Source organism: Echinops telfairi, unplaced genomic scaffold, assembly GCF_000313985.2.
Source record: "Echinops telfairi isolate 266 unplaced genomic scaffold, ASM31398v2 ScPeMD7_3533;HRSCAF=4204_0, whole genome shotgun sequence".
NCBI lineage: Eukaryota > Metazoa > Chordata > Mammalia > Afrosoricida > Tenrecidae > Echinops > Echinops telfairi.
This window is the reverse complement of record NW_022107431.1, coordinates 734,624-744,431: the sequence shown is the minus strand read 5'-3', so window position 1 is coordinate 744,431 and position 9,808 is coordinate 734,624. Positions and strand designations below refer to the sequence as shown.

At 52.9% G+C, this 9,808-nt stretch overlaps 1 protein-coding gene across 1 annotated transcript in view; it reads right to left on the bottom strand.

Annotated features, from left to right (window-relative positions):
- The window catches only part of WDR27 (WD repeat domain 27), a 132,355-nt gene that overhangs the window by 964 nt on the left and 121,583 nt on the right, over window positions 1–9,808 (bottom strand). The window lies entirely within an intron of this gene.

Below are 9,808 nucleotides of genomic sequence, written 5' to 3'. Positions count from 1 at the left end.
CCCTCCACTTGACCAAGCACGGTGCCCTTCACCAGGGACTGGTCCCCTGGACAGCACGTCCAACATTCACAAGAGGGAGTTCCGTCACCCCTGCTTCCAAGGAGCATCCTGACTGGGCCTCTTCCAAAACGACGTGTTTGGCCCTTCGGCAGACCCCGGCACTGCTGTTAATATTCTTTGCCAGTGCCGTCACTCAGGCGCACGATCCTCCTGTCTTCCTCGTCGTGTCCAACCTTCACGTGCACCTGCTCGGCAGCCGGAAAGACCACAGCTGGACTCAGGGGTACCTAGTGCTCAAAGTGTCGCCCTTGCTCTCTAGCGCATGGAGGACATTTCGTGTGGCAGAGTGACGCGGGGGCTTGAGTTCTTGACCGCCCCGGCACTTCAGCAGGTGCGAAGAAGCTGTGGAGTGTGTGTGTGTGTGTGTGTGTGTGTGTTATATGCACGTAACTTTGATGGAGCCGAACCACACTTCACTGCCCCTTGAAGATGAGCCAGGGGCCCAGCCAGTCCAGAGCAGCCTGACCAACACTGTCCATGAGGACACACCATGTCCTTTGAAAATGTCCGTATTGGCCAGCTCTGAGGCAGGAGAAGCACTGCACTGCTGTGTTGTACTCCCATGGCTGGTCCCACTGGGACTTGTGTGGAGGGAGCCCAGGCTGTCCCCAGGGTCTCCTTGGGGCACTGGGGTCATGTCCTGTCACCGTACCTGTGCTCTCAGACTGATTAACCTGCACCCGTCTCCAGCCACACACCTCCATCTGCCCACCACCTCTGGGCGCCTCCACACACGAGACACGGGTGCCCCCAGTGCTTCCTAACCTGCAGCACATCTGCCTCTAAGACGCCCCAGTGACAGCTTAGACCGCATGCTGCCAAGCTCGTGGTCACTTCCCAAGGAGGGGGAGGAGGCCTGGCCAGGGTCGGCGTGGACTAAGTGGATTGTGAATAGAAACAGAATGCAAAGAGGCCTCTTTTGAGTGTGCACATGTGTGGCGCTGGGCTGCTCTCTGCGAGGTTGGTAGTTCGAAACCGCCAGCAGCTCCTCAGGAAAAGGGGAGGCTTCCGACCCCCGTAAGGAGCTGCCGTCTCGTAAACCCACGGGAGCAGCTCTACTCTGACCTGTGAGTCGCTGTGAGTCGGGATCCTCTTGATGGACGAGATGTGTGCAATGCTCAGTCTGAGGAGCGCCCCACACACACTCTCACTGTGCACACACATGTGCACACACATGTGCACACACAGCATCTCACCAGGTCCTTATATCCTGCACGGTGGGGACATGGTCACAGTCTACAGAGTTGAGGGGCGTGGAAAACTACATCCAGGTGAGTAAGCTGCAAAAACCAGGATTCAGCACATATTTTTATGACTTTGAAGATGACCCCTCTTTTACATCACCCATAAAAGTCCCTTCCCAGTGAGTCTTGTGTGAGTCTAGGTTGACTAGACATATGTGTGTCTCACACACCCATATGTATGTAAGAGACAGTTTTATATCAAAGATCAAATGACCATTAAGAAAGCCTCCCAGCCCAGTCCAGATCAAGTCTATAAGTCCTAGCCTATATGTCCAATACCAATCTATAACTTCCTCTTCAGACTCACACAACACATGCAATGATGCCGAATGCAGGAAGATCACAGGCCAGTGGGTGGGAAGTCTTGTGGATCCAGTGGTGGTGGAAGCATCTCAGCGCTGGCGTGGGTCTCCATGGGGCACCTCCAGCTCCAGGGCTCTGGCTCCATCAGCGTAGCTCCATGTGGCTTGTCAACAGGAATGTGTAGCAGAAAGAGTGTATCTGGCTGCCAGTGAGCTATTTCTCTCCATAAGACCTCCAAATGAGGTCATCAAGCTGCAATCTCATTGACAGGCTAAATGCCACCCCTTCACTCTTAATAGTCTCAAACTGACAGCAGAGTATGTAACTACCACAAGTCTTCTTTCATATCTTCACATTTCTGAACTTTGATGCCTTGAGGATATAGGAGGCTGACCCTTCTTCCTGGACTCCAGCTTCCTAGGGGCTGGGGCAGACTGTCCAGGAAGGAGCACATCCAGAGGGTGCCTCAGAGGCCAGGATGGCGAGACTGCGTTTCATGTTCTTTGCACATGTTGTCCCTGGGGACGGACACCATGCGTGGTCAAGTGGAGGGCGGCAGAAAGGGGAGGAAGCCCTCCACAAGATGGACGGGCCCAGTGGGGTCAGACACAACTGTGAGGGCGGGCAGGACCAGGAGGTGTTTCCTTCTGCTGTGCATAGGACGCTATGAGTCAAGGCGGGCAGCCGCACAGGACAAAGGCCACATCTGAAACACCTCCAGTGTCCTCGCCCTGCCCGGGCCAGTCCTGTGCATGCTAAGTCAAGTGCCCCATGGTCTGAACCCAGACTGCCAAAGGGCACGTGCACTGCAGGCTCAGGCACACCCAGACAGACGCGCGGGCTCCGCAGTCAAACATGGAAAACCATGCGGGTGCAGACGTGTTCAAAACAGAAGCACAATACTTGGAATCGATGGTCAGGTTTCAGAAGTGGAATAGCTCCTACCACCACGTCAGAAAACAAACAGCAGCCATTTCCGAAGCAGAAGCCTGACATCACACAAGCCAAAAGGCCTCGTTCCATGCCGGCCACCAGCCGTCTGCTGGCGCTGGGGTCGTCACACCGATCCTGGTGGATTTCTTAAGAGGGGGAATGGGATCAGAATAACCCTGCCACACAGACCGAGGCTCTGCCAGCTTTGCATCATTTGTCTAAAACGTTTGAAACGCTCATTAAAGTTGTTTAGTTTTTCCTTCCCATTAGCATTCCAAGCTGTGGATACAATCCTGTTGTTCTGAGGCCCGGCTGGATCTGACTCAACTCACCCCGTGCACAACAAGGCAAAACCCCGCCTGCTCCTGAGCACCGCCCCACAGTGGTTCTTATGCCTGAACCCATGGCCACGGCCTCTGTGTCCGTCCATCTCTTGAGGGACTCCCTCTTTCTCGCTGCCCCTCCACTTTACCAAGCGTCAGTGTGCGCTTTCACAGGCAAAGGGAGATGCCAGGACCTGGGCCAGGCGTGCACCTCAGCCCTCACAGTGCTGTCCTGGCTCTGTGGCATGTGGCTGGCTGGCGGCGCACGTCCAGCGAGGGCGGTGAGCAGCAGAGGGAAGGGGACGACGCCGCCTGAGGTGGTTTTCTCTGGCGGGCCCAGTCTTCATGGCGGCTGTGTTGGTTCCTCGTCTGCACCACGACCCTGCTGGGCTTTGTCTGTTCTGTTGGCGACAGCGAGGACGCGGGGAGAGGAGCCAGAAACAGACTGAGGCTCCACGTTACTGACTGCATGGCACTGGCCGGTCGCCTGCTCCGCGTCGCCCAGGCTCACCACCCGTCAAAGGGGACAGCAGTGTATTCTCGGTGTACCTGAAACACGCCAGTTCCTGGACGCTCCTCGGGCTGAGACGCACTTTCTGCAGCGCCTCACGTGCGCCAGTTTCTTTGACAGAAGCAATGCCAAGACGGGTTTGGTTAAGTAGAAGCTGCAGGTCCGTTGGCAACAGAAAGGGTCAGTCCCTGCCTGTTCATTCTGGAGAAGGGCTGCGGAGGCCGCCACCACACCCTGTCCACGCCACCACTGGACGTCACTGAGCTGGAGCAGAGTAGGCTCACCGTGTCCATGGCGCCTGTCAGCCCCTGCCCCTGGGTCAGGGCCAGGCAGCCGCCCTGTAGGCCAGCTTCACAGTGCTCTGCTGTGAAGGGCAATCAAGCCTGGTCCCATGGCGGGGGGCGGAAGGGGGTGGGGAGGGGAAGAAGGGCAGGGAGGCGGTGAGGGGGGGGCTGTTCAGCCTGCCTCCCCATGCTCCCCAGATGACTCCAAGGGCAGACAAGCCCCCAAGCCGGCCCCCCAGCTTCAAATCCTATAATTTCATTACCGCTCAGAGACTCTCATCCAAGATCAATGTCTCCACTGTGCTTCAGTTTGCTGCAGCCTGACGTGTGGACATGCTTTCTGCTCGGCCTGCTGGCCCTCCCCAGCGGCTGTTCCACTAACTGAGATTCACCAACCAGGCCCTAAGCCGCTGGCCCCGTGAGCCGGCTGGGCCTGATCTGAGGTGGACGGAGGCATGAGGTAGCTGGAGGTGGCTTCGAGATGGTCGGTGTCCAGCCCACAGCCCAGCAAGGCTGACTTTGGGCGGGGCAGCCACACCATGTCTTCACAAGAAGCAGGCCAAGGGGGGCCTCCTGGAAGATTCCAGGGCAGACCTCCGGAGCTCAGGGGATTCGGGCCAGGTGTCCTGCCCAGAACCAGACCCAGGAGCCATGTTCTTCCTGACCTTGCATTCTGCACATTCTCATCAAACCCACAGCCAGCCCTCACAGTCGCCCTGTGGGACAGAGCAGAGCTAGCGGCCCTGTGGAAGAGGCAGCCAGCCTCCCCTCTGGGCAGCGGGTGGCTCCAAGCTGCTGGCCTGCAGTTAGCAGCTCCGTGAGTAGACCCCCACCCCACCGGGCACTTCAATTCATGGTCTCCTGAGAGCTTAACCACTGGGCTGGGGGGGGGGGGGGGGGGCTCCTGGTCTCTTCATGAGACTAAGTCTAGCCTGAGTAACTGAGACCCGGCAGGAGTGTGCACATCACATTGTGCTTTACCTGCCAGGTGGGAAGCACACCTGTGTGCATGGTTGTGGTAGGCTGTGGGCTTCTGGGCAGCTCTGGGGTCCTGAGAGATGAACTATTTTGGTAACACTATAAGCACAGCTCGGGGCCACCTGCAATGGGGGACACTGCCCTGAGCATGCTTCTGGGATGGAGAGACAGGGGCCAGCCCACCTGCCGACAGCTGCTTCTCCCCGGGGACTGCATGCATATCGCCAGCTCTGTAACAGAGCCAGAGAGTCAAATCAAGATCCAGGCTGCACTTCTGACCCCAGGTCTGGTCTCTCCACACTTGTAGATGGAGTCATTCATAATCATGACCAAGTGGGGTGGAAAGCCCCACAGTAGTAATCCCACATCTGGGGGGGACAAACCTGGCATCCGCACACAATCCACTACAAGCCTGTGCTGCATCCCTCTCTTGCCCTGCACCTCCTAGGAGTCATGCAGCTTCTTCCGGATCTAGAAATCCCCCAGAGAACACAGTGCTGTGACTACCTGAACCTCCCAACGCCGAGGAGGTCACGGACAGGGAGCAGGGTCCGGCTCCCAAGGGCTGGAAAGGAAGCTTAGCAGCACCACATTCGCGTGCTGTTTTAAACCAGCCACACGGCGCTGGTCAGCCGCAGACTAGTGCAAAGCTGCACGGAGAATGTCAGAGGAGGTCACCACTCAGACACACTCACGGAGAGAATCTGCCCACTGCTTCAGAATGTCTCAGAGGGAGAGAACCGCTACTAAACAAGGTGATGTTCCATGGCTGTACCGAGGCCAGATACTGCCACCAGCCCAGGAGGAACAGGCTAAGGGCCAGGGAGTGGCCTGATTTTGATGGTGCACCAAGTCTCTTTCTCAGTTTCCTTAGACCCAGTGAGGTGAACTGTGTTAGGCAGGGTTCTCTAGAGAAATGAGACCAGGACACTTATGATTATATATGTGGCATAGGTTTATACAGTAAGAAGGAATATAACAACTAATTAGTCCACACAGCAGTACAGAGGGTTCAGTTTAACTCACTTCTGTGGAACAGTTAATATACAGGAAGTCCTTCAACTCATGTGGGCTGTGTGGTCCAAGGTCAAGGAAGCAGACAGCAGAGTCCTCCCTCGGGCAAGACAAGCACAGTCTGCCCACAGGCAGCAGGCAGCAGGGCGGGTCACCAACTGTCAGCAGCTCAGGAGCTTAGTGAAGCAGGCCCGGATGGGATGTCTAATGCAGGCAATGCAAGGTGACAATCCACCAGCCTCCAGCTCAAGTGATGTACACACCAGCAGCGTCGCAAAGCAGGTCTCAAAGGTTCCCCAAGCTCTAGCAACACAACCCACAGGCTGGCCTGGTCAACAGGTGGTTTTACTCAAAGGTGGAGGCAGAGAACTTAGCTACAGCGGCAGCTCAAATGCTTCATCACTCTCTGATCACCAGGGAGCAAAAGAGAGAGGGGACAGGCTTTGCAGAGCCATTTATCTCTTTGCCCTCCAATCAAACTGCGACCTGATGAATCCCACATGTTCCTATCGGCCAGGTCGGCACAGTAAACCTACCTATCACATGAACTTAAAGCAAAGGTTCTGAAGGTTGATGATTTGGGGAGAAGTAGTTCCTTAGAGGTTATTTTTCTTAGTTTGCAAACTACATAGCTTTATTGGACAATGCCTTGTGAAACTTCTGGTTAAGATCAAGTTTTCAGTAGATGCTCTGAGGTGTCTCCTTAATTTTGAACAGAAATTGTCCACAAAACATAACAGATGCAGACACAAAAACAAGGAAACTTCTTCATGAACAAAAATGCAGTGGACCCACATGGCCAGCCTCGTCCCGGCTGACCCCAAGCACAGAGTCAAGCAGTTGCCTGGTAGTTCAAGCTGTGCTGAAGGACTGAGCTGGCAACGTTCTTGACAGGAGGCCGACGGTAGATGCCGAGACTCGGAACCGTGGTCAGACTATGCATCGTGCCAGATGGGCAAAGAACCAGCTGTAGGAGAAGACTCTGGCACCATTGCCACAGTCCCGCTATCAAGAACCCACTGCCCAGACAAACACTCCGAGGTGGGGGATGGTCCCTGGCCCAGGCCTGAGGTCCAGAGAACAAACATCTTCACTACCAGGCTGCGGGGGAGACAACAGAGGAAGGGAAAGATGGAGTGCATCCCTCACTAAAAGTAACTCTGTGGACTAAAACCATAAAGCACACGCTGACCTTGGGCACTAAGACAACAGGCGGCCCCTGGCAATTGGGAGATAACTGCATTCCAGATGACCTTGCCGTGATAAAATAGTCTGAGAAGTCATTTAAACTACCTTATGTTCATAGTCCTCAAAGAAGTGAGGGAAAAGTCGTAACTTATGAAAAAAGTTACAGCAAAATATAAAAGGAAGACTGCTTTGGAAGTTAAACACAGATATTGATGATAAAAAGGAAGGGGCAGAACATTGCCTGCCTAGACATTTAAGCAACAAGAAAGTAGAGACAAGAACTAGTTCGTTGACTGTAATAGTTAGGAACCATTCACACACACGCTGCTTAGAAAGACAGGCTGAGTCATGAACAGAAAAGACGTGTTAAGAACCGCAGGTGAAGCACAGCGGAGCGAAGACAATAACCGACCGACCGACCGATGCGATGGTTGATCGGGATGGGGGTGGGTCGGGGAGGGGGATCAGGGAGCAATAATGAAATCCGGAGAGGGGACAGAGCACTAGAGCAGATTGTGATAATGAACACACAACTCTTTTTAAGAGTACCTCAACTATGGACGTGCATGACAGCTGAAGGCTACAGCAGTAAAACTATTATTTTATAAAGAACCAAAGGTTGAGAGTTTGAAAAATAGACCTAACAGAAGCCAGAAACCAATAAGCATGACGATTTTGGAGGACCGCTATTGAAAGTGTGGGGGATGGAACACTTCCAGCCCTCAGAAGGGACTGCAGTCCGCCTGCTAAAGTCAATTCTCAGGCTAAAGCAGAACCACTCATAGTAAACTACACCAAGCCTAGCTCTGAAGCTGCAGCACACCCAGCATAAAAGTAACCCTGCACAAACCAGCACGGAGAAAAGCAATCCCCTTTGCAAATGTGTGAAAATTGGACTGACAACTAATCTCTCACCAGGAGACACAGGAATGATAGTTCACAGTGCTAAGAATAACTGTGTTAACTCAGAGTTTATGTCCAACTAAACTATCATTTCCGTGTGAGCACCAACTCACCATACTTTCTTGACATAGCAAAACCAAGAGAGATTCGCACTGACTTTCAATTCTTCATGGGGGCAATGAAAAGATGTAGTTCAACAAAAGAAAAAAATCTACATGGAAAGAATTAATATATGAGATAAAAAGAGTGACTAAAGAAATTCATAAAGATGTGATATCAAAACTCTAGACCAGTGGTTTGCAACCTTCCTAATGCCGTGACCCTTTAACACAGTTCTTCATGTTGTGGTGACACCCAACCACAAAATTATTTTTGTTGCTACTTCATCACTGTAATTTTGCTACAGTTATGAATCAGGTAACCTCTATGAAAAGGTCGTTCGCCCCCCCAAAGGGGTCGTGACCCACAGGTTGAGAACTACTGCCCTAGACAATAATAAATAGTGTTCGTGGCACAGTACAAGCCTGCTAAGAAAGCTTGTCATCTAGGAAGCAGACGGGATAAAGAGTAACTGGAGTTTCTTCATTATTATTATTTTATTAAAACACAACCAAGGGCAGGTATGCATTGTTGAATATCTGTTTGGGAAAGATGAGACCACATAAACATCTGTGGTCCCAAAGGTGATAACAGAGTCCAGAAACCCCAGTGAGAGATCAGGAGGACAGACATACTTTGCTAAGCATGGACGTCTGATCTTTCTCCCACTACTTCTCTGGATCTATCGTCCCACCTGGGGGGTCCCAGTGCCCTTGCATGGGGCTACCTGTCCCACCATCCTCACCCAGGCAAGGACTACACAGACATCATGGAAGACATCAAGGGGGGAACCCCACTGAAGCCACTGCCTCCCTCAGCCTGGGTGCCCATGCAAGGTGCTCAGACCCAAGTCTGCAACGTCTCCCCTGGTGGTGGCCACCCAGCGATTCAGGCGGTGGCACAGGTGGGAGCCAGGGCCAAGGGCAGGGTGGGTTGGAATCTGCCTTGATAGTTGGGGTGGGAGAGGCAGGAAGGCAAGGAGGAAAGGAAGCAGCAGGACACGAGCAGGTCTGTGGCCAGTATGGCTCTCAGAGACCTGGTGGCCACCACACAGGGCCAGTGGTGGCAGAGCAGCCCCTGGACATATTGGCAGCAACACACCTCTCTGTTGTATACAGTGTGGAGTTCACACAACAACACAGGATGCCCTGTTCCACATCTTGGACATTCAGGCAACACACATCAGTATGTAAGTTCAAATACAAGAGCTAAAACAAAATGAAGCTGTGACCTTTAGCTACTAATGTTGGGTGAAAGGCAAACACCACCTCGACCCCCCCAAAGGCAAATAAGGAATGAGAGAAGGGATGAGGATGGAGAATCATGATGAGTCATTTGTACAAATAAATCTAAATATGTCCATCGCTCCAGGCCATTGTGAATGTGCTAACTTTTCCAGTGAAAAACCCAAACCCAAACCAAACTCTCTTCCATTGAGCCTTCTGACTCTCGGTGACGCCACAGGACAGACTGAGGCTGCCCCTGAGGGTCTGAGACTGCAACTCTTTATGGGGGGACAAAGTCTCATCTTCCAGCCAAGAAGTAGCTGGGGGGCTGAGCTGCTGACGTTGTGGTTTGCAGCCCTCTGTGTGGGTAACACTACACACTCAGGGTTCCCTGAAAAGGCAGAGACTGTAAAATTGAATGGAAAAATCCAGCTAGAGAAGTTGACAGATGCGCAACAGGAGTACTAGGCAAAAGAAAGCGAGTCTACTCGTGTTCGCATGAGAGAAAAGAGAGTCGACTGGTGTGGTAGTTACATATATTTCGTGTCAACATGAAGCTAGGAAAGTATAGGGGTGGGCTTTGTTGCTTCTGAGCTAGATGGCCGCGTGTTTACCTTCAAGCCTTTAAGACCCCAGACGCTATATCTTTTGATAGCCGGGCACCGATTATAAGGATCTACATATAACCTCCTCCCTGGGGGACGGACAACAGAAAAGTGGGTGAAGGGAGACATCGGACAGT